The following is a 23582-nucleotide window of genomic DNA, read 5'->3' as shown; positions in this document are numbered from 1 at the left end:
CATTTTTCCAGCTCCAGGCATTCCTATTAAGAGATCACTGAAAACCTAAGACCAAGAAATCTAATGTTGTCCACCCTCAAGAAAAAGATAGTGGAGGAGATGATAAAAACCCAAACAATCATAGATTCGTCACTTTTAATTATGTACATGGAAATAATTTGTTTCAATTAAGTAAGTAAAATGTGAATAGTAATAAATCATCATATCAATATCTAACATATATTTGAGTCCTTAGATGTGCTTGCAACCCTACTAAACATTATATACACGTATCTTATTAGCATTGACCTTGTGAAATAAACGTTATTATCCCCCATTTATAAGATGAGGAAACTAAAGCTTAAAGAGTTTACATAATTTTTCTAATCACTTATAGTAAGTAGAGTCGGAAAAAGCTATTTTTAATCTATCTGTATATTAAAGCTTAATAGTAAAACTTACTTATCCAACATATATATATAATAAAGATACCCTAGCATAACTTAAAAAGATAAAATCAAAGGCCAAAATCCATTTCCCATTCCATCACAGAACCTCAGCGACTCCATCCATCAGACCTAGAACTCTACTTAAAACTCTATCCCTAGTTACTTCTGTAAATATTAGTACAGTAAACTCAGCAATGATGAGAATTCAAATACAAAGCAATTGGTTGCTTTTCTCCACCAAGCTCTGATTCTCAAATGCAAATCAATAAAGTTCTTATCTTCCAAAGAAGAAAGGTCCATGGACTAGAAGGCAAGGTGGAGGTAGATAATGCAGACTTTATGGCAGAAACGTGGAGAGGCCCCATAGACCCAGTCTACTTCTGGCCAAAGTTCCTCATGTTCGCATAAGGCAGGAGATTCCTGTAATTCCTGACTCTGTGTTGGAAATCTCAAGTTAGCCAAAGGATTCAGAATAGTCTCCCAGGGATATTTAAGCCATTTGAGGCCTAGAAGATGACAATCCACCAAAAGCAACAGGAACAAATAGAGAGTCATATATGTTAGTTGATTAATTGATTAAATTGTGTCATATGTTTTCCAGGAAATGGTAGAAAATAATCCCCACCAGTATATTTATATAGTAAAACTAGCAATAATGTAATTGTATAGTCTAAAAAAATTCAGTCATACAAAATTCAGAATCATTTTATGAGAAGTTACTAAATGTGCAGGCAGGCAAGATAAGCCTTGAGCATTGAGCCTTGGAGGCTATGGGGATTTTTTCTGGGGAACTATTTTGGTAATCGCAGTCTTCTGCATGTTTCTGTGTTTCACAATGACCTATACATTTTAATTTTTAGCAAAGTTTGATATTGGGTAAAATCTCTGATTCTTGTGACTCTAATTTGATAATTGAATTATTTGTGTTATTCTCAGGTCTCTAAAGATTTTTTCTTATATGTATATGAAATATATATATATAAATAAAATATACAATATATATACATATATGTATAAATATATATAACTTCTACTTGTTCCATAAGACTGTTCCAAACTATGTGATATTTATATTATGATGTTAGTTGTATAGATGTAATAACATTTCTGTATCTAATGTGTTTAGGATCTCTTTTCCTGTAATTTGGCTCAACTGGTCATTGTGATTGTATAGAAAAATTATTTTTCCCTTTTACCTTAGTAATAAGATACCTTACTGACCCTTATTTTCAGTTGATCATCCTAAGGATTTTTCATAGGGTAAATTTAAAATGTATAGATAAAACTAATTCAAAAAAAATACATTGCTTTAAATGCATGTATTTTTATAAAAGAAACATTGATAATCTATTAGCTTAGGATCCACCTTGAGAAGTGAGGGGAAAAGCAAATTATATCCAAAATAAGTAGAAGTACATAATAAAGATGAAAAGTATCTTTCAGAACAATAATACAAAAATTTAATTATTTAAAAATCTAATAAATTTTTAAAAACTATAACCTAATGAACTTGGCAAAAAAACTGATCAAGAACAATACAAGGCAGAAATAATATCAGAAATGAAAGACTTCATCACAGATCCCACAGACATAAAAACATGGAAATACTATATTATGAACAATTTCATACCAATAAATTAAAAAATTTAGATAAGATAAACAACTACACACATTACCAAACTGACACAAGAAGAAATAGAAAAATCTAAATTTTCAAAACATAAATAATAAGATCCCCACAAAGAAACTACTGGTAAAACGTCCTTAATGGTGAATTCTAACAAAATCTTAATAAATAAGTAAAACCAACATTTTCAGAAAATAAAAAAATATATATACTTTCCAAGTAACTTTATAAGGTCAACATAACCTTGGTATCAATACCTGAAAGCATATTTCAAGAAAGAAAAATTACAAGTCAGTATCACTGAATAAAGATACAAAAACCCAAAGCAAAACATTAACATAGCCTGTGACAATTTTAAAGGATTAGCTTAGTTGAGTTTATACCAAGAATAATAACTGTTCTAGGAATGTTATTCAACTTATTTACAGAAAACAGGAGAAAAAATAATGAATACCTGTGCAATGTTTTATATGATACAACATTTATTTATAATGCAAACTCTCAGAAAACTAGAAGTAGAGGTGAACTTTCTTAATGTAACAAAGGTATTTACAAAGAATACAACAAATATACTTAGAGTGAAATGTTCAAAGTTATATCTCTAGAATTGGAAACAAGTCATTGTTTGGAAACTGCTCTAATCTATTCAGTACTGTAGTGGAGGTCTTAGGCATTAAAATTAAAATAAAAAGTGTAAGAACTGGAAAGAACAAGCAAAGCTGTTTTTTTCTGATAAAATGATTATAAACATGGGCAAGCCAAATGAATCTAAGGATACTGGAATCAATAAAATAATTCAGCAAAGTGTCTGGGTAAAAGCTCAATAGACAAACATCAATTGCATTTCTGCCCTTCTGTCCCTTACTTCTCCACTGCAGGAAGGCACTAATAGAATAATCAGTCTCATAAATGTGTTACTGAAAGCTGTTAAAGGTGGTATGAAAAATTTATACATATTGTGAAAAACAATTATAGGATACTTATAAGAGTGCACAAATAGGGAACCTACTTTGTGTCCTACCAGGAAAAGACTCTCAGAAAGATTTAAACTGAGACACACATGATAAAAAAAATTTGGACAAAGAATACTCCAGGAAGAAGGTACAAGGAAGTTGCCTAGAAGAGAAACTTCTAAAAACATTAAATTTTTGTTTGAAAATTTTTTACCCTGCAAATAGAAATAGCCACTGTACAACAGATCAATATTCTCTACCAATCTTCCCAGCCTTTTTCGGGATGATTATCCAATTATCTGTGGATTAATTTCTATTCAACATAATGATACAGATGCATGAAATTATTTATAGAATTGGATAGTTACCACAGTGAGCTACTAATTAGATAACTCTAGTCCTTTATTGATTTTTTAACATTTGGCATTGTTTTTATTGGTTATTAAATATGTAAGTAGTTGTAATATATTGCAAGTTAAAAAGTAATAATAAAATGAACACTAATGTGTCCACGTAGATTTTTTAAGTACCTGTGGTACTATACTCATCCATGGGCTGACACATCACACTCACTACAAAGATAATTGCTATCCTGAATGTTGTTTCTATATTCCCTTGGTTTTCATTATACAGATTAGTCAAAGATATATGTATGTCTTTTAAGAAAATAATTTGTTTTGCATATTTTAAATTTATGAAATGGTGATTCTTGTGAATTCTGTAATTTGTTTTCTGTTGTTCAACACTGTGTTCATGAGATTTAATAACTATAGTTGATTCATTTTACTGCCGTATAAGATTTCATTACATTTATATGCCACAAAGGGATTTTTTTAGTCTGAGGGCAGTTCAATTTTTGTTTCCAGGTTTGTTTTTGTTTGTTTTATATAAACTTGGCTACTGTGACTAGCAAGGACCAGGGAATATACCCAGAAGTGGAACTGTTAAATCATAATGTATGTGTGTATTCAATTACATTAGTAATATCAAAATATTTTCCAAAAATGGCTATAACAATTTACACTTTCACCAAGAAAGTATAAGTTTTAGTTGCTCTACATCTCACTGTCACAAGGATATTATTAAATTTTGTATTTTGTTAATCCATTTATTGTAAAATACTGATTGCTTTTTATATATTCATTGACTGATGTTGATTGACTCTTTACAGGAAATCACTAAGTAATTTATTTCCCCAATAACTATAAAGGGAAAAGGTGTTATTTTAAAAGCTCACAGTACTATTAACATGTTATTTGCCTCTTCTTGCTGTATTGAAATTTAATCATGCAAAAGTAATGATGGATAAAACTATTTACACTATTTACACCTAAGCAAGAATCAAGACAATGGAACCAAACTCGATTAGCAGTCACTGAATTCCTCACTGCCTTTAGCTGCAATTTTAAGAAGCTAGGAAAACTAATTTTATTAAATTCAACCTTGAAATTCTTGAGTACACCTCTCTGTGATATTCTGCATAACAAAATGAGAAGTACAGATAAAAGCATTTTTACAGCATTCCAAAGAGATTTCTTTTTCAAACAAAAGTGATTCTGCTACCATCTGAATTGCAAGCTAATATATACTTTTTCATTGCACTCCATATTTACTCAAAAGAATAGCCAAGAGACGAAGTATAATAATTGACTAGGATGCCTGGATATGATTTGGATGTTTGGAGTATTATTTTCTCAAAAATGAGTGAAATGAGATTTGTCACTTCAAAGATACAGTAAATGTTGCCAGTGATAAAAATTCAAGCTTTCAAGAGAAAATTAGATTTTGGGGAAATCTGTATCCACCTCAGTAAGCTTGACAGCTTCCTAACACTTAAGGCTTTTCTGCTGAGATCAGTGGTAATACTAACAATTGTGATTTATTTTTATATTGCATAAAGAAACATGTCAATATTTGCAAGATCTGCATAACTCAGTGGACCAAGATTTTCTAAATGGCCAATGTATAAAATTACAAAATCATGCATTAGTAAATGAGCCATTCATTGTGCAAAACAGTAGTTTATAGGTATCAATGTTTTTAAATTGACCATATTCTAGATATAAAAAAAAAGCCTCAGTAAACTCAGGTGATAGGAATTAGCACCAAACCAAACAACATAAAATAAGATGAAATTTAGCATATATTATCTCATTCAATCCTCCACCATCATTGTAATCTATATATTATTGTTCCCACTTTTAGATGAAGAATTTTAGAATTCAAAGTTTGAGGTAATTTTCTTAAGGCAACACAACTGCCAAATTGCAGAACTGAAATTCATCCCAGATCTGATCAGTCCAGAGGCCGTCACAACACAGCATCCTCCATATATTCTTGTACTATAACTTTTAAATAACATTTTCATTATTCTCAAAATCTTCCTTTAACCCCCTCTCCCAATTTTGTGTAAATCCATATACATTTTTCTGTGTAGTATTGATAGACAGAGTAATATATGGAGTCTTTAAGATGTTTGCTAGAGGATTCTTTAATCATTTTTTTTATATACTTAAGTCAGACACTTTAAGTGCACTAAGTTCTCTATCTGTTCAGTTTAGCTTAATTATCATTAGTGCCAAACTAGGAAAGTAAGTATGAGTAAATTTTCTCTCCAGATGTAAGCTGGCCAGCTATATAGGCTTTGTCTTATGCTAAGCAAGAGTGGTGACTGTCCTACACATTACCAACATACCCAAAGTCAAAATTGAGGAGTTGAAGGCAAGTTCCATTATAAACTTTTGACCATCAACGCTGGAATCCTGTCATCTCTTATAATAAAAGAAAGAATATTTTAAGGTTAGACAGAGGTAAGCAATATTTCCCTGGTTTCTACTAAATTAATGTTCATGCCAAACTCAAAAATCTTCTCTTTTCACTTCCAAAAAAACAATAGAAAACCCAGTTAAAAATGAACAGTTGGACTTAACATGCATTCTATAAAATAAAGCAGCAATACATTTTCCAGAATATATGACAAGCTATACAAATATGAAAGAAAATAAAACAATTTCAAGAGGATTATTACACATATCTACCTCCTAAGGATTAAAGAAGCTCATATCAAAAAAGTTGGGATGCCTAAGCACAACCTTTAATATAGCAATATATTAACACATATTTATAAAATAATAATCAAAAGTCATTCTCTGCCTTCATTTGTAACCTAAATTCTGTCCATTCACAATTCAATGCAACATTTACTGAACTCTTAACCCAAGCAAAGAGGCATTAGTTGTGTCCACTATCTCTGCTCCCAAGTATGAATCATTTCCATTTAGAAAAATTAGATTTTTCTACAAGTTTCTGATGGCAATTACTAAACTGGGCAATAGTATCATTGCCCACTAGATTAAATTAGCAAATTTAATCACCCCACTTTTTCCAGAACATTGTTGAATTGGTCAATACACCTAGGTGATTACAAATCTACATACATTACCTAATTTTCATGGATCCTGATTTTTCTCAGCATTCTTAAATTAACTATCTGGGGAGCTCTTACACATTCACTTCAATGGCTTTCCTTCAGCTCCTTTTCCATTTCCATTTCAACATTCTATAGACAACCATACTTCAGTACTAATGCCCTCTACCTGATTTCTATATAGGAATTGATCATCACTCACTGACTATTGAGAAAAAAAATGGTAAAACACCATTCTACCCATTCAACTATACTGTCACTCAAGCTCAGTTTAACATTAATTAATTGAAGAGAAGAATTAAATACATAGAAAACGTGGCCTAGAATTTTCAGAATTTTCCTTTGTAATTTTATAGTATTCTTCCAGAGTAGACCTTAATCTCATAGGGCTAATCTAAGTGATGAATGGAGGGCCTGTTTTGTGGAATAGAAGGGCCAATTTGGAGACTCAGGGAGGTAAATTTCCTGCCAACAGTACACAACCTGGAAGAAGCTACAAACTTTCAGCTACATCCTTTTGAACCATAGAACTGACTCCGTTTTAATCAAAAAAGGTATTTTCCCCTTAGTACATATGGTCTTTGATGAATGGGATTTACAAGAAAAGACATCAGTATTTATATTGGTTCTTCATTCAGTTCTTGAATTCATAACTTCACTATTTCGACTACCTATCTTTTAACACATTTTTCCATTTTGGGAATATTGGTCAGGAATTCCATGTAATACAAATGATGATAGCTGGGATCTACTGGCCCCTTAAGATCCAGATAAGATCTCATGAAAATCCACAGAAGTACAAAGCTCTCCAAATTTCAACAGTTCCTCAGATTACATTCGCATGTCAAATCAACCACTGTCTTTCTTTCCTTAAGTGTTCTCTTTGTTTTCTGTCTTGTTTAATCCAGAAATAAAAATGGGTTTTCCTGTATTTCCTGTATTTCCACCAAGCTAAACAACTAAACTAAATACACTGAGCATTTTTAAGTGTAAATAGAGTTCATCAATACTGGGATTATCCTGAAAAGATGTTGTATCACACATAACACAATGTACTTGAATCCATTAATGTATCTTTTCTTAAATATCCTCACATCTCATGATTAGGACCAGTGATTCTTTCTCACTCAGTCCTCACCTTCCTTCAATTATATTCTGGCTCCTCTACCTTCTTTTCTGTCCCTTTTATATTTCCTGCCTCTCCTCACTACGGGACTGCTCAACAACTCCAAATTAGAATGCCTCTACCAGACAGAGCAATTAAATCCTCCTCAGAATCTACTGCCAGACACTTCCAGCCAAAACCATCGGGAAGGAAGCATGACAAAAGGGCCTTCCTTTTAGTATAATCTACCTTTCTTCAGTGGCTGTAAACATAAATGGAATTTTTTTTCACACTCAGATTTGAAACTTTCTTGTAACAGTCCACTTAACACAGGGAAATGCTAAGCACATAGGCAATTTCTACAAATAGGCAACCACTTGGCTATAATAATGTCCCAGACCATGCAGGGTTTCATTTTTATGTCATAGCAAAGGCTTTAATTTAGGACACAAAAGACAACACCAGAGCATGTCTCAGGCAATTAGTTAGATTTCTATACATTTCCCTCCTCTTCCCTTCACGGAATTATCCCAGAGGTCCAAATACTGCTATCATCAGCTTGCATGACAGTTCTTTATTTCTTCCTCGACTTTCTCCCTTTCTTCCTCTTTCCTTTTTCTTTTTTCTTTCTTCCTTCTTTCTCTTTCCTTTTCTCCCCCTGCATCCCCAGCCACCATCAAGCCCATCTTGATATTCATGATCATCTAAGGGTTTTTTTAATTGTTTTCAACAAGTTTCTGGTAGCAATTACTAAACTGGACAATAATATCAACTAAGATAGTTTCAGCACCATTTGGATAATCAACATTGTGTGAAGACTATCCCATGCAGATGTCTGCCTCCAGGACTCTTTCCCTTCTTCTCCTAGCCAACTCTTACTTAGCCTTGAACTTAAACTTCTCTTTGTCAGGGATTGCTTGCCCTGACCTTCCAGTACCTGGTCTGCATTAACGTAAGCACTCTCAATGCAACCTGCCCACCACGCTGTAATCACCTTTAATGCTCATTACACTTCACTTATCACCTCTTACTCAGTGCCTCTCCTTGCGACCAAGCTGTACCTTGTGAGTACAAAGACTGTCTGAATTGAACTTAACACATGGTAAATGCTTAGCATATACTATTTAAATGAATAAACAAGTAATAAGGCATTATCATGTGGTTTCTTTCCATATAATGTAGACTTTCACTTTTCTTTTTAGAGTAAAATAGTGAAACGAATTATTATAGTCCTGACTTAAAAAAAAAAAAGCACAATGGGTGTCTCATTCAACAGACCTCAAAACTTCAGAAAAAGAACTCATAACAAGGATAGTTTCATTTATTCTAGTGTTAAATACATATTTTTCAAATAGCCTGTGGTTAATTATCCTGAAGCCAGATCCAAGATAGCATGAAATAAGCACTACTTTGAAATTGCTGTAGCACATGGGTAATTTTGACAATGCTAGGGAATAAAATTAAGTCCAAAATCACAGAAGAAAGCCACAATCTAAGAAAGCAATTTTGCAGTTGATCTAATCAGAATCCATTTGCTCTAGGTTTTCAGTTGCTTCATCTCAAATATTTGTCTTTATTTTCCAGTATTTTCTGCACTTACACTTTTAGAGAGAATTTATAATCCACCTAGGTAGTATGTGTACTACAGCAAATCATTGTTTCAAAATGAGCTTGGCAAAAGTATATTACAGAGACGTTTCACACCACTTTAACTCAAATCAAAACTACGTGTTACTGTTGCTTTTAGATACAGAAGGGAATTCAGTTCAAGCAGCTGTGATGTCCTAGTCTATTTAGAATAGAAAGTTTAAACTGAAACATCACTTCTTTGCACAAAACATACATTGACAGCTTTGGAGAGATTGGTAATTTGGTCAACTGGATATACAGAATTCTGGATCCATGAAAAACATCCCAGCAGACGTCTTCTGGTCAGGATACTTTTAACACATTGAAGGAATACTCTGAATGGAATCCTGGGGCTAGAGGACAGGGAGCACAGCATATACATACTTCCAAACTATTTCTGCTCTTCCTAAGCCAAATTATTCAGTTGTAAATTACATAACACAAACTAAGAGAAAATGGTTTTATAAACTATTACCATTACTTGGTTATAAATCTGTATTGTTATAAACATAGCAAACTACTTTTTCCTCTTTGTTCTTATTTGATCCTATGCCTAATTAGAATTGAATTTCATAAAATAGATACTGATTGGACTTCATTAAAATGTCCTGAGTAAAAATACACCAAAGAGATTCTAAAATGCCACATTCTTCATGTGCAACCTGCAATTTGTTGCTAAATTTAATGAAACAAGTATAAGTAATAACCAAAGCCCATACTCAGCTTTGTAGTTTAACACTGAAAATGGCCCATAGATGAATTAATTAATAGTTTAAAATGGGGCTAAATTTTCCCAATAGAAAAGTTGCAGTTTATAAATTTTTTTTCCATTTTTCTGAAAGAAAAAAAATGAAACTTTCTCTAGATTATTCAAACTGTGGTCCATGGACCAGCATGAGCTGGTAGCTTACTGTCTCAGATTCCATTCAAAATCAGAATCTGTATTTTAGTGAGCTCCCACCCCACCCTCACTGGAATTTGCACATATTAAAATTTAAGAAACACTGATCTGCAGTTTACTGAGAGTCACTTTGAAAGCAAAGCCAATGTTCTTTCAATGACTGACAAATAATGCTACCTTTGTAAATGTTTAATAATTACCTTCTAATAGTAAATTCCTATAGAGGTTATTCTACTCTCTTCTGTAGTATGTCTTTTTGGATCACAATACAAATGAATGCTATGTATTTGTACGTATTTGTTTATATAAAGTTCAGTGGCAGGTGGAAACTTCCTATATGCTCCATGCCTACACATATGTACTGATTCCCATTATCAACATCTTCCACCAGACTAGGACATTTGTTAGAAGCGATGAACCTAAACCATAATCACCCAATGTCCACAGTTTTCCTAGAGTTCGGTCTTAGTGTTGGGCAGGCATGGGTCTGGACAAATGTATAATGACATATGTCCATCATTATTATCTTACAGAGTATTTTGATTAAAAATCCTCTGTGCTCCTATTCATCCCACCCTTTCACCTAACTCCTGGATATCACTGATCTTTTTATTGTATCCATAGTTTTATCATTTCCAGAATGTCATATACATGGAATCATATAGTAAGTAGCCTTTTCAGATTGGCTTCTTTCACTTTGCAATATATATTTAAGTTTCTTCTCTGTGTTTTCATGGCTTGATAGTTCATTTCTTTTTAGAGATGAATAGTATTCCATGGTCTACATGTACCACAGTTTATCCATTCACTCACTGAAAAACAGTTTGCTTTCAAGTTTTGGCAATTATAAGCAAAATTAAATACCCTTGTGAAGGATTTTTTTTACTTATTTTTATTAATGTATGATGGATATACACTCTTATGAAGGTTTCACATGAAAAACAATGTGGTTACTACATTTACAGATATTATCAAGTCCCCACCAATATCCCAATTCAGTCGCTGTCCATCAGTGTAGTAAGAAGCCACAGATAAACTATGTGCCTTCTCTGTGCTACACTGTTCTCCCCGTGATCCCTCACACCATGTGAACCAAACATAATACCCCTCAATCCCCTTCTCCCTCCCTCCCCACCCACCCTCCCACACCCCTCCTCTTTGGTGACCAATAGTTCATTCTTGGAGTCTCCGAGTCTGCTGCTATTTTGTTCCTTCACTTTTGCTTCATTGTTATAGTCCACAAATGAGCGAAATCATTTGGCATTTGTCTTTCTCCACCTGGCTTATTTCACTCACCATAATGTCCCCCAGCTCCATCCATATGGTTGCAAATGGTAGAATCTGTTTCTTTCTTACTGCCAAATAGTATTCCATTGTGTATATGTACCACCTCTTCTTTAGCCATTCATCTACTGACGGATGCTTAGGTTGCTTCCATATCTTGGTTATTGTAAAAAGTGCTGCAATAAACATAGGGGTTCATATGCCTTTTTGAATATAAGAAATTGTATTCTTTGGGTAAATTCCTAGGTGTAGGGTTCCCGGGTTAAATGGTATTTCTATTTTTAGTTTTTTGAGGAAACTCCATATTGCTTTCCACAAAGGTTGAACTAGCTTACATTTTCACCAGCAGTGTAGAAGGGTTCCCCTTTCTCCACATCCTCGCTAGCATTTGTTGTTCTTAGTCTTTGTGATGCTGGCCATCCTTACTGGTGTGAGGTGGTATCTTATTGTGGTTTTCATTTGCATTTCCCTGGTGATTAGTGATGATGAGCATCTTTTCATGTGCCTGTTGGCCATCTGAATTTCTTCTTTGGAGAACTGTCTCTTCATATACTCTGCCCATTTGTTAATCAGGTTATTTGCTTTCTGGGTGTTGAGACATGTAAATTCTTTATATATTTTGGATGTTAACGCCTGTCAAATATGTCGTTTACAAATATATTCTCCCGTACTGTAGGATGCCTTTTTGTTCTGTTGATGGTGTCCTTTGCTGGACAGCAACTTTTTAGTTTTAGTCCCATGAATTCATTTTTGCTTTTGTTTCCCTTCCTCAAGGAGATGCATTAAGGAAGAAGTTGCTCATGCTTACATTCAGATGTTTGCCTATGTTGTCTTCTAAGAGTTTTATGGTTTCATGACTTACATTCAAGTCTTTAATCCATTTGGAGTTTACTTTTGTGTATGGGGTTAGACAATAATCCAGTTTCATGTACCTTGCATGTACCTGCCCAGTTTTGCTAACACCAGCTGTTGAAGAGGCTGTCATTTCCCCATTGTATATCCATTGCTTCTTTATCATATATTAATTGACCATATATGGTTGGGTTAATATCAAGGATCTCTAGTCTGTTCCATCGGTCTATGGGTCTGTTCTTGTGCCAGTACCAAATTGTCTTGATTACTGTGGCTTTGTAGTAGAGCTTGAAGTTGTGGAGCATAATGCCCCCAGCTTTATTCTTCCTTCTCAGAATTGCTTTGGCTATTTGAGGTCTTTTGTGGTTCCATATGAATTTTAGAATGATTTTACCTAGTTCATTGAAGAATGCTGTTGGTATTTTAATAGGGATTGCATTGAATCTATAGATTGCTTTAGGCAGGATGGCCATTTTGACAATATTAATTCTTCCTATCCATGAGCACGGGATGTGTTTCCATTTATTGGCATCTTCTTTAATATCTCTTAAGAGTGTCTTGTAGTTTTCAGAGTATAGGTCTTTCACTTCCTTAGTTAGGTTTATTCCTAGGTATTTTATTCTTTTTGATGCAATTGTGAATGGAGTTGTTTTCCTGATTTCTCTCTCTGCTAGTTCTTTGTTAGTGTATAGGAATGCCACAGGTTTCTGTGTATTAACTTTGTATCCTGCAACTTTGCTGAATTCAGATATTAGATCTAGTAGTTTAGGGGTGGATTCTTTAGGGGTTTTCTATGTACAACATCATGTCATCAGCAAACAGGGACAGTTTGACTTCTTCCTTGCCAATCTGGATGCCTTTTATTTCTTTGTGTTGTCTGATTGCTGTGGCTAGGACCTCCAGTACTATGTTGAATAGAAGTAGGGAAAGTGGGCATCCTTCTCTTGTTCCCAATCTTAAAGGAGAAGCTCTCAGCTTCTCGCTGTTAAGTATGATGTTGGCTGTGGGTTTGCATATATGGCCTTTATTATGTTGAGGTACTTGCTGTCTATACCCATTTCATTGAAAGTTTTTATCATGAATGGATGTTGGACTTTGTCAAATGCTTTTTCAGCATTTATGGAGATATTCATGTGGTTTTTGTCCTTCTTTTTGTTGATGTGGTGGATGATGTTGATGGATTTTCGAATGTTGTACCATCCTTGCATCCCTGGAATAAATCCCACTTGATCATGATGGATGATCTTGTTGATGTATTTTTGAATTCGGTTTGCTAATATTTTGTTGAGTATTTTTGCATCTATGTTCATCGGGGATATTTTTGTGTAATTTTCTTTTTTTGTGGTGTCTTTGCCTGGTTTCAGTATTAGAGTGATGCTGGCCTCATAAAATGAGTTTGGAAGTATTCCCTATTCTTCTACTCTTTGGAAAACTTTAAGGAGGATGGGTACTAGGTCTTCACTAAATGTTTGATAAAATTCAGTGGTGAAGCCATCTAGTCCAGGGATTTTGTTCTTAGGTAGTTCTTTGGTTACCAATTGAATTTCATTGCTGGTAATTGGTCTGTTTAGATTTTCTGTTTCTTCCTTGGTCAGCCTTGGAAGGTTGTATTTTTCTAGAAAGTTGTCCATTTCTTCTAGGTTATCCAGTTTGTTAGCATATAATTCTCTCATAATTCTTTGTATTTCTATGGTGTCCATAGTGATTTTTTCCTTTCTCATTTCTGTTTCTGTGTGTGTGGGTAGACTCTCTTTTTTTCTTGATAAGTCTGACTAGAGATTTATCCATTTTGTTTATTTTCTCAAAGAACCAGCTCCTGCTTTCAATGGTTCTTTCTATTGTTTAATTCTTCCTGATTTTATTTATTTCTGCTCTAATCTTTACTATGTCCTTCCTTCTACTGACTTTGGGCCTCATTTGTTGTTCTTTTTCTAATTTCATTAATTGTGAGTTTAGACTGCTTATATGGGATTGTACTTCTTTCCTGAGGTAGGCCTGTATTGCAATATACTTTCCTCTTAGCACAGCCTTGGCTGCATCCCACAGATTTTGCTGTGTTGAATCATTCTTGTCATTTGTCTCTATATATTGCTTGATCTATGTTTTTATTTGGTCATTGATCCATTAGTTATTTAGGAGCATGTTGTGAAGCCTCCATGTATTTGTGGCATTTTTTCATTTTCTTTGCATAATTTATTTCTAGTTTCATACTTTTGGGGTCTGAGAAGCTGGTTGGTACAATTTCAATATTTTTGAATTGACTGTGGCTCTTTTTGTGGCCTAGTATATGATCTACTCTTCAAAATGTTCCATGTACACTTGAGAAGAATGTGTATTCTGCTGTTTGGGTATAGAGTTCTGTAGATGTCTGTTAGGTCCATCTGTTCTAATGTGTTGTTCAGTGCCTCTGTGTCCTTACTTATTTTCTGTCTGGTTGATCTGTCCTTCAGAATGAGTGGAGTGTTGAAGTCTCCTAGAATGAATGCATTGCATTCTATTTCCCCTTTTAATTCAGTTAGTATTTGTTTCACATATGTAGGTGCTCCTGTGTTTGGTGCATATATATTTATAATGGTTATATCTATATCTTCTTGTTGGATTGACCCCTTTATCATTATGTAATGTCCTTCTTTGTCTCTTGTGACTTTCTTTTCTTTGTTTTGAAGCCTATTTTGTCTGATACAAGTACTGCGATGCCTGCTTTTTTCTGTTACTTGCATGAAATATCTTTTTTCATCCCTTCATTTTTTGTCTATGTACATCTTTGGGTTTAAAGTGAGTCTCTTGTAGGCAACATATAGATAGGTCTTGTTTTTTTATCCATTCAGTGACTCTATGTCTTTTGATTGGTGCATTCAGTCCATTTACATTTAGGGTGATTATCAATAGGTATGTACTTATTGCCATCGCAGACTTTAGATTAGTGGTTACCAAAAGTTTAAATTTAACTTCTTTACTATCTAAGAGTTTAACTTAACTCACTTAATATGCTATTAGAAATACAATCTAAAGGTTCTTTTCTTTTTTTCCTCCTTTTTCTTCCTCCTCCATTCTTTATATATTAGGTACCATATTCTACATTCTTTGTCTACCCCCTGATTGACTCTGGGGATAGTTAATTTAATTTTGCACTTGCTTAGTTATTAGCTGTTCTACTTTCTTTACTATGGTTTTATTACCTCTGGTGACAGCTATTAAACCTTAGGAACACTTCCATCTATAGAAGTCCCTCCAAAATAGGCTGTAGAGATGGTTTGTGGGAGGTAAACTCTCTCAGCTTTTGCTTATCTGGAAATTGTTTAGTTCCTCCTTCAAATTTAAATGATAATCTTGCCGGATAAAGTAATCTTGGTTACAGGCCCTTCTGCTTCATTGCATTAAATACATCATGCCACTCCCTTCTGACATATGAAGTTTCTGCTAGGAAGTCTGATGTTAGCCTGATGGGCTTTCCTTTGTATGTGATCTTATTTCTCTCTCTGGCTGCTTTTAACAGTCTGTCTTTACTCTTGATCTTTGCCATTTTAATTACTATATGTCCTGGTGTTGTGCTCCTTGGATCCCTTGTGTTGGGAGATCTGTGCACCTCCATGGCCTGAGAGACTATCTCTGTCCCCAGATTGGGGAAGTTTTCGGCAATTACCTCCTCAAAGACACTTTCTATACCTTTTTCTCTCTTTTGTTCTCCTGGTATCCCTATAATGCGAATATTGTTCCGATTGGACTGGTCACACAATTCTCTCAATATTCTTTCATTCTTAGAGATCCTTTTTTCTCTCTGTGCCTCAGCTTCTTTGTATTCCTCTTCTCTGGTTTCTATTTCATTTATTTTCTCCTCCACCATATCCAACCTGCTTCTAATACCCTCCGTTGTGTTCTTCAATGATTGGATCTCTGACCTGAATTCATTCCTGAGTTCTTGGATATCTTTCTGTACATCCATTAGCATGTTAATGATTTTTATTTTGAACTCCCTTCCAGGAAGAGTCACGAGGTCCATGTCATTTAAATCTTTCTCGGGAGTTGTATTAATAATTTTACTCTGGACCAGGTTCCTTTGGTGTTTCATATTTGTATATGGCACCCTCTAGTGTCCAGAAGATCTACTCTCTGGAGCTGCTCAGCCCCTGAAGCAATGTCGGGATTAGCAGGGGAGTATTGGTGCCGGGGGTAGGAAAGAGTCCTGCTTCCCAGCTGCTATTCCTGCCTTCACTGCCTGAACCAGTGGGCTGAGCACACAGGTATAAGCTTTTGTCCCAGAGCAGCCAGATATGGATCCCTCTTTCCATGAGCAACCAGAATCCCAGTCTCCCCAAGAACTCTGCCTGTCCCAGCTTTCCAATCCCATAATCATGAGAGTATGATGAAAGCACCATGAAATGTAGGTTTGTGCTCCCAGAGCAGATCTCCGGAGCTGGGTATTCAGCAGTCCAGATGTCCACTCCCTCCCTGCTCAGTTTCTCTTCCTCCCACAGGTGAGCTGGGGAGGGGGAGGGGCTTGGGTCCTGCTGGGACACAGCTTTGTTATATTACCCTGTTCCTTGTGGTCTGCACTTTTCTCCAGGTGTATGCAGTCTGGCGCAGTCCTTTTTCATGTTGCTCTCACAGGGTTAGTTGTATTAATTTCATTTTCATATTATATGCAGTTTTAGGAGGAAGCCTCTGTCTCAACTCTCATGCTGCCATCTTTCCCTTGTGAAGGATTTTATGTGGACATAAGTTCTGAACTCCTCTGGATAAGTGCCAGGGAGCACTATTGCTGGATTGAATGGTAAGAGCATGTTTAGTTTTTTGTTTGTCTGTTTGCTTGTTTGTTTCTTGTAGATAATTATTTCTTATTGAAGGGTAGTTGACACACACTATTACATTAGTTTCAGGTGTACAACACTGTGATTCAACATTTATATACATGATAATTCTAGCTACCAGCTATCACCATACAAAGTTGTTACAATATTTTGACTATATTCCTTATGTTATATATTACATCCTGGTTACTTATTTATTTTACAATTGGAAGTCTGTAATTTTTTTTTTGAGAGGGCATCTCTCATATTTATTGATCAAATGGTTGTTAACAACAATAAAATTCTGTATAGGGGAGTCAATGCTCAATGCACAATCATTTATCCACCCCAAGCCAGTCTCCAATCTTCTGAAGCATAACGAACAAGTTCTTACATGGAGAACAAATTCTTACACAGTGAATAAGTTACATGGTGACCAGTACAAGGGCAGTCATCCCAGAAACTTTAGGTTTTGATCATGCATTATGAACTATAAACAATCAGTCCAAATATGAATATTCGTTTGATTTTTATACTTGATTTATATGTGGATCCCACATTTCTCTCTTTACTATTATTATTTTTAATAAAATGCTGAAGTGGTAGGTAGATGCAAGATAAAGGTAGAAAACATAGTTTAGTGTTGTAAGAGAGCAAATGTAGATGATCAGGTGTGTGCCTGTAGACTATGTGTTAATCCAAGCTAGACAAGGGCAATAAAACATCCACGGATACAGCAGATTTCTCTCAGAACAGGGAGGGAGAGGTTCTAAGCCTCACCTCTGTTGATCCCCAATTTCTCACCTGATGGCCCCCCTGCAACTGTGCCTGTCTTAGGTTGTTCCTCCCTTGAGGAATCTTACCCGTCTCTGGTTAACCAGTCATCTTCCTGGGTCATACAGGGAAATGTAAAGTTGGTAAGTGAGAGAGAAGCCTTATTGTTTAAAAAGGTTAGTTTTTTAATTCTTTGCAGATTTATGCCTTGTGGCTTCTATGCCCAGCATTTGTCTTGAGGTATCTTTACCACTTGGAAGAATTATGATACTCAGTAAATTCGATATGAGGCACGAATTCTATTTAAGGGTTGCAATTAGGAAGGAAGAAGAAAAGCTATAGAAGTAGCAGGTGGAAGAAAACATGGGAAAATTGATTATTTCTTTGACATATTTTCTTGTAGAGTAACATAAGCATGTATAGGTTTTAAACCACTAATTAAAATGTGTGCACACATTAACATAATAGGAGTACAGTTACATAACCAAAGCATACCTATAATTACCAGCCATCTCCAGTGAAACCAAGAAAACCAGTTAGGCACCTTAGGCATTTGTGAAAACTTATCTATGATATGGTGGATATTGTCCAACTGAACTTGAACAGTCAGAGAAATCAGAAAAATTAAAACAGCCCATTCCTGGGGACTGTTCACATCCCATATGTTCTCTTATGTTGAGTTCCAACAATAGAGATCCAGTCAAATTTCTTGTTTTACTTATGCACAGGCCAGTTTAGATATCTCCTTCTTCATTCCCATGGCAAGTCCAGGAACCGGTGGGATGAGTGCATCTACACCTGTAGTAGTGCGTGGGTCTTTGTTGGGGTTTTTTGATGATCAGCTTCTGGCATGAGTCTTCCAGAGAGTGCTGATGTTGGAAGTTCTTTTTCGTATCATATCTTAGTTCATTTTCTGGTAGTCAACTTAGGCTTTGATCCTCTGTATAACCAGGTACCCCCTATAAACCCCTTTACAGTCACTGTCCATCAGCATAGCAAAATGTTGTAGAATCACTACTTGTCTTCTCTCTGTTGTACAGCCCTCCCCTTTCTCCCTCCCCCCCTTAGCATGCTAATCTTAATATGCCCTTTCTTCTCCCCCCGCTTATCCCTCCCTACACACCCATCCTCCCCAGTCCCTTTCCCTTTGGTACCTGTTAGTCCATTCTTGAGTTCTGTGATTCTGCTGCTGTTTTGTTCCTTCAGTTTTTCCTTTGATCTTATACTTCACAGATGAGTAAATTCATTTGGCATTTCTCTTTCTCTGCTTGGCTTATTTCACTGAGCATAATACCCTCCAGCTCCATCCATATTGCTGCAAATGGTAGGATTTGCCCTTTTCTTATGGCTGAGTAGTATTCCATTGTGTATATGTACCACATCTTCTTTATCCATTCATCTATCGATGGACATTTAGGTTGCTTCCAATTCTTGGCTATTGTAAATAGTGCTGTGATAAACATAGGGGTGCATCTGTCTTTCTCAAACTTGATTGCTGCGTTCTTAGGGTAAATTCCTAGGAGTGGAATTCCTGGGTCAAATGGTAAGTCTGTTTTGAGCATTTTGATGTACCTCCATACTGCTTTCCACAATGGTTGAACTAATTTACATTCCCACCAGCAGTGTAGGAGGGTTCCCCTTTCTCCACAGCCTCGCCAACATTTGTTGTTGTTTGACTTTTGGATGGCAGCTATCCTTACTGGTGTGAAGTGATACCTCATTGTAGTTTTAATTTGCATTTCTCTGATAATTAGCGATGTGGAGCATCTTTTCATGTGTCTGTTGGCCATCTGTATTTCTTTTTTAGAGAACTGTCTGTTCAGTTCCTCTGCCCATTTTTTAATTGGGTTATTTGTTTTTTTGTTTGTTGAGGCGTGTGAGCTCTTTATATACTCTGGACGTCAAGCCTTTATCGGATCTGTCATTTTCAAATATATTTTCCCATATGGTAGGGTTCCTTTTTGATCTGTTGATGGTGTCTTTTGCTGTACAGAAGGTTTTCAGCTTAATATAGTCCCACTTGTTCATTTTTGCTGTTGTTTTCCTTGCCCGGGGAGATATGTTCAAGAAGAGGTCACTCATGTTTATGTCTAAGAGGTTTTTGCCTATGTTTTTTTCTAAGAGTTTAAGAGTTTCATGACTTACATTCAGGTCTTTGATCCATTTTGAGTTTACTTTTGTATATGGAGTTAGACAATGGTCCAGTTTCATTCTTCTACATGTAGCTGACCAGTTGTGCCAGCACCATCTGTTGAAGAGACTGTCATTTCACCATTGTATGTCCATGGCTCCTTTATCAAATATTAATTGACCATATATGTCTGGGTTAATGTCCGGATTCTCTAGTCTGTTCCATTGGTCTGTGGCTCTGTTCTTGTACTACTACCAAATTGTCTTGATTACTATGGCTTTATAGTAGAGCTTGAAGTTGGGGAGTGAGATCCCCCCTACTTTATTCTTCTTTCTCAGGATTGCTTTGGCTATTCAGGGTCTTTGGTGTTTCCATATGAATTGTTGAATTATTTGTTCCAGTTAATTGAAGAATGTTGCTGGTAGTTTCATACGGATTGCATCAAATCTGTATATTGCTTTGGGCAGGATGGCCATTTCGACGATATTAATTCTTCCTAGCCACGAGCATGGGATGAGTTTCCATCTGTTAGTTTCCCCTTTAATTTCTCTTAACAGTGACTTGTAGTTTTCAGAGTATAAGTCTTTCAATTCTTTGGTTAGGTCTATTCCTAGGTATTTTATTTTTTTTGATGCAATTGTGAATGGAGTTGATTTCCTGACTTCTCTTTCTGTTGGTTCATTGTTAGTGTATAGGAAAGCCACAGATTTCTGTGTGTTGATTTTGTATCCTGCAACTTTATTGTATTCCGATACCAGTTCTAGGAGTTTTGGAGTGGAATCTTTAGGGTTTTTTATGTACAGTATCATGTCATCTGCAAATAGTGACAGTAACTTCTTCTTTACCAATCTGGATTCCTTGTATTTCTTTGTTTTGTCTAATTGCCATGGCTAGAACCTCCACTACTATGTTAAATAACAGTGGGGAGAGTGGGCATCCCTGTCTAGTTCCTGATCTCAGGGGAAAAGCTTTCAGTTTCTCGCTGTTAAATATAATGTTGGCTGTAGGTTTATCACAGATGGCCCTTATTATGTTGAGGTACTTGCCCTCTATTCCCATTTTGCTGAGAGCTTTTATCATGAATGGATTTTGAACTTTGTCAAATGCTTTTTCAGCATCTATGGAGATGATCATGTGGTTTTTGTCTTTCTTTTTGTTGATGTGGTGGATGATGTTGATGGACTTTCGAATGTTGTAACATCCTTGCATCCCTGGCATGAATCCCACTTGTTCATGGTGTACGATCCTTTTGATGTATTTTTGAATTTGGTTTGCTAATATTTTGTTGAGTATTTTTGAATCTACATTCATCAAGGATATTGGTCTGTAGTTTTCTTTTTTGGTGGGGTCTTTGCCTGGTTTTGGTATTAGGCTGATGTTAGCTTCATAGAATGAGTTTGGGAGTATCCCCTCCTCTTCTATTTTTTGGAAAACTTTAAGGAGAATGGGTATTATGTTTTCCCTGTATGTCTGATAAAATTCTTAGGTGAATCCATCTGGCCCGGGGGTTTTGTTCTTTGTTAGTTTTTTGATTACCGCTTCAATTTCGTTGCTGGTAATTGGTCTGTTTAGATTTTCTGTTTCTTTCTGGGTCAGTCTTGGAAGGTTGTATTTTTCTAGGAAGTTGTCCATTTCTCCTAGGTTTCCCAGCTTGTTAGCATATAGGTTTTCATAGTACTCACTAATAATTCTTTGTGTTTCTGTAGGGTCCATCGTGATCTTTCCTTTCTCATTTCTGCTACTGTTGATTTGTGTTGACATTCTTTTCCTCTTAATAAGTCTGGCTAGAGGCTTATCTATTTTGTTTATTTTCTCGAAGAACCAGCTCTTGGTTTCATTGATTTTTGCTATTGTTTTATTCTTCTCAATTTTATTTATTTCTTCTCTGATCCTTATTATATCCCTCCTTCTGCTGACCTTAGGCCTCATTTGTTATTCTTTTTCCAATTTCAATAATTGTGACATTAGACCATTCAGTTGGGATTGTTCTTCCTTTTTTAAATATGCCTGGATTGCTATATACTTTCATCTTAAGACTGCTTTTGCTGTGTCCCACAGTAGTTGGGGCCTTGTGCTGTTGTTGTCGTTTGTTTCCATATATAGCTAGATCTCCATTTTGATTTGGTCATTGATCCATTGATTGTTTAGGAGCTTGTTGTTAAGCCTCCATGTGTTTGTGAGCCTTTTTGCATTCTTTGTACAGTTTATTTCTAGCTTTATGCCTTTGTGGTCTAAAAAGTTGGTTGGTAGGGTTTCAATCTTTTGGAATTTACTGAGGCTCTTTTCGTGGCCTAGTATGTGGTCTATTCTGGAGAAGAATGTTCCATGTGCACTTGAGAAGAATGTGTATCCTGTTGCTTTTGGATGTGGAGTTCTGTAGATGTCTATTAGGTCCATCTGTTCTAATGTGTTGTTCAGTGCCTCTGTGTCCTTACTTATTTTCTGTCTGGTGGATCTGTCCTTTGGAGTAAGTGGTGTGTTGAAGTCTCCTAGAATGAATGCATTGCATTCTATTTCCTCCTTTAGTTCTGTCAGTATTTTTTTCAGGTATGTTGGTTCTCCTGTATTGGGTGCATATATATTTATAATGGTTATATCCTCTTGTTGGACTGAGCCCTTTATCATTATGTAATGTCCTTCTTTGTCTTTTGTTACTTTCTTTATTTTGAAGTCTGTTTTGTCTGATACCAGAATTGCAACACCTGCTTTCTTCTCTCTGTTGTTTGCATGAAATATCTTTTTACATCCCTTGACTTTAAGTCTGTGCATGTCTTTGGGTTTGAGGTGAGTCTCTTGTAAGCAGCATATGGATGGATTTTCCTTTTTTATCCATTATATTACTCTTTGTCTTTTGATTGGTGCATTCAGTCCATTTACATTTAGGGTGATTATTGAGAGGTATGAACTTATTGTCATTGCAGGCTTTAAGTTTGTGGTTACCAAAGGTTCAGGGTTAGCTTCTTTACTATCTTACTGTCTAACTTAACTCATTTGTTGAGCTATTATAAACGCGGTCTAATGATTCTTTATTTCTCTCCCTTCTTATTCCTCCTCCTACCTCCTTCATATGTTGGGTGTTTTGTTCTGTACTCTTTTTAGGAGTGCTCCCATCTAGAGCAGTTCCTGTAGGATGCCCTGAAGACGTGGTTTGTGGGAGGCAAATTCTCTCAACTTTTGCTTGTCTGGGAATTGTTTAATCCCTCCTTCATATTTAAATGATATTCATGCTGGATACAGTAGTCTTGGTTCGAGGCCCTTCTGTTTCATTGCATTAAGTATATCATGCCATTCTCTTCTGGCCTGTAGGGTTTCTGTTGAGAAGTCTGATGATAGCCTGATGGGTTTTCCTTTGTAGGTGACCTTTTTTTTCTCTCTGGCTGCCTTTAATACTTTGTCCTTGTCTTTGATCTTTGCCATTTTAATTATTATGTTTCTTGGTGTTGCCCTCCTTGGATCCCTTGCCATGGGAGTTCTGTGTACCTTTGTGGTCTGAGAGGCCATTTCTTCCCCTAGTTTGGGAAGTTTTCGGCAATTATTTCTTCATAGACACTTTCTATCCCTTTTTCTCTCTCTTCTTCTTCTGGTACCCCTATAATGCAGATATTGTTCCATCCAATTGGTCACTCAGCTCTCTTAGAAGTCTTTCATTCCTGGAGATCCTTTTAGCTCTCTCTGCATCAGCTT

General features: G+C 35.6%; 1 protein-coding gene across 1 annotated transcript in view; it reads right to left on the bottom strand.

The window, feature by feature from the left end:
• Positions 1 to 23582, bottom strand: part of LOC140845365 (cyclic nucleotide-binding domain-containing protein 1-like) — a 203331-nt gene that overhangs the window by 100296 nt on the left and 79453 nt on the right. The gene's annotated exons all lie outside the window — the stretch shown is intronic.

Source organism: Manis javanica, chromosome 2 (assembly GCF_040802235.1).
Source record: "Manis javanica isolate MJ-LG chromosome 2, MJ_LKY, whole genome shotgun sequence".
Taxonomy (NCBI): Eukaryota; Metazoa; Chordata; class Mammalia; order Pholidota; family Manidae; genus Manis; species Manis javanica.
The sequence above is the reverse complement of the archived record's forward strand: the minus strand, read 5'-3'. Positions and strand labels throughout refer to the sequence as shown.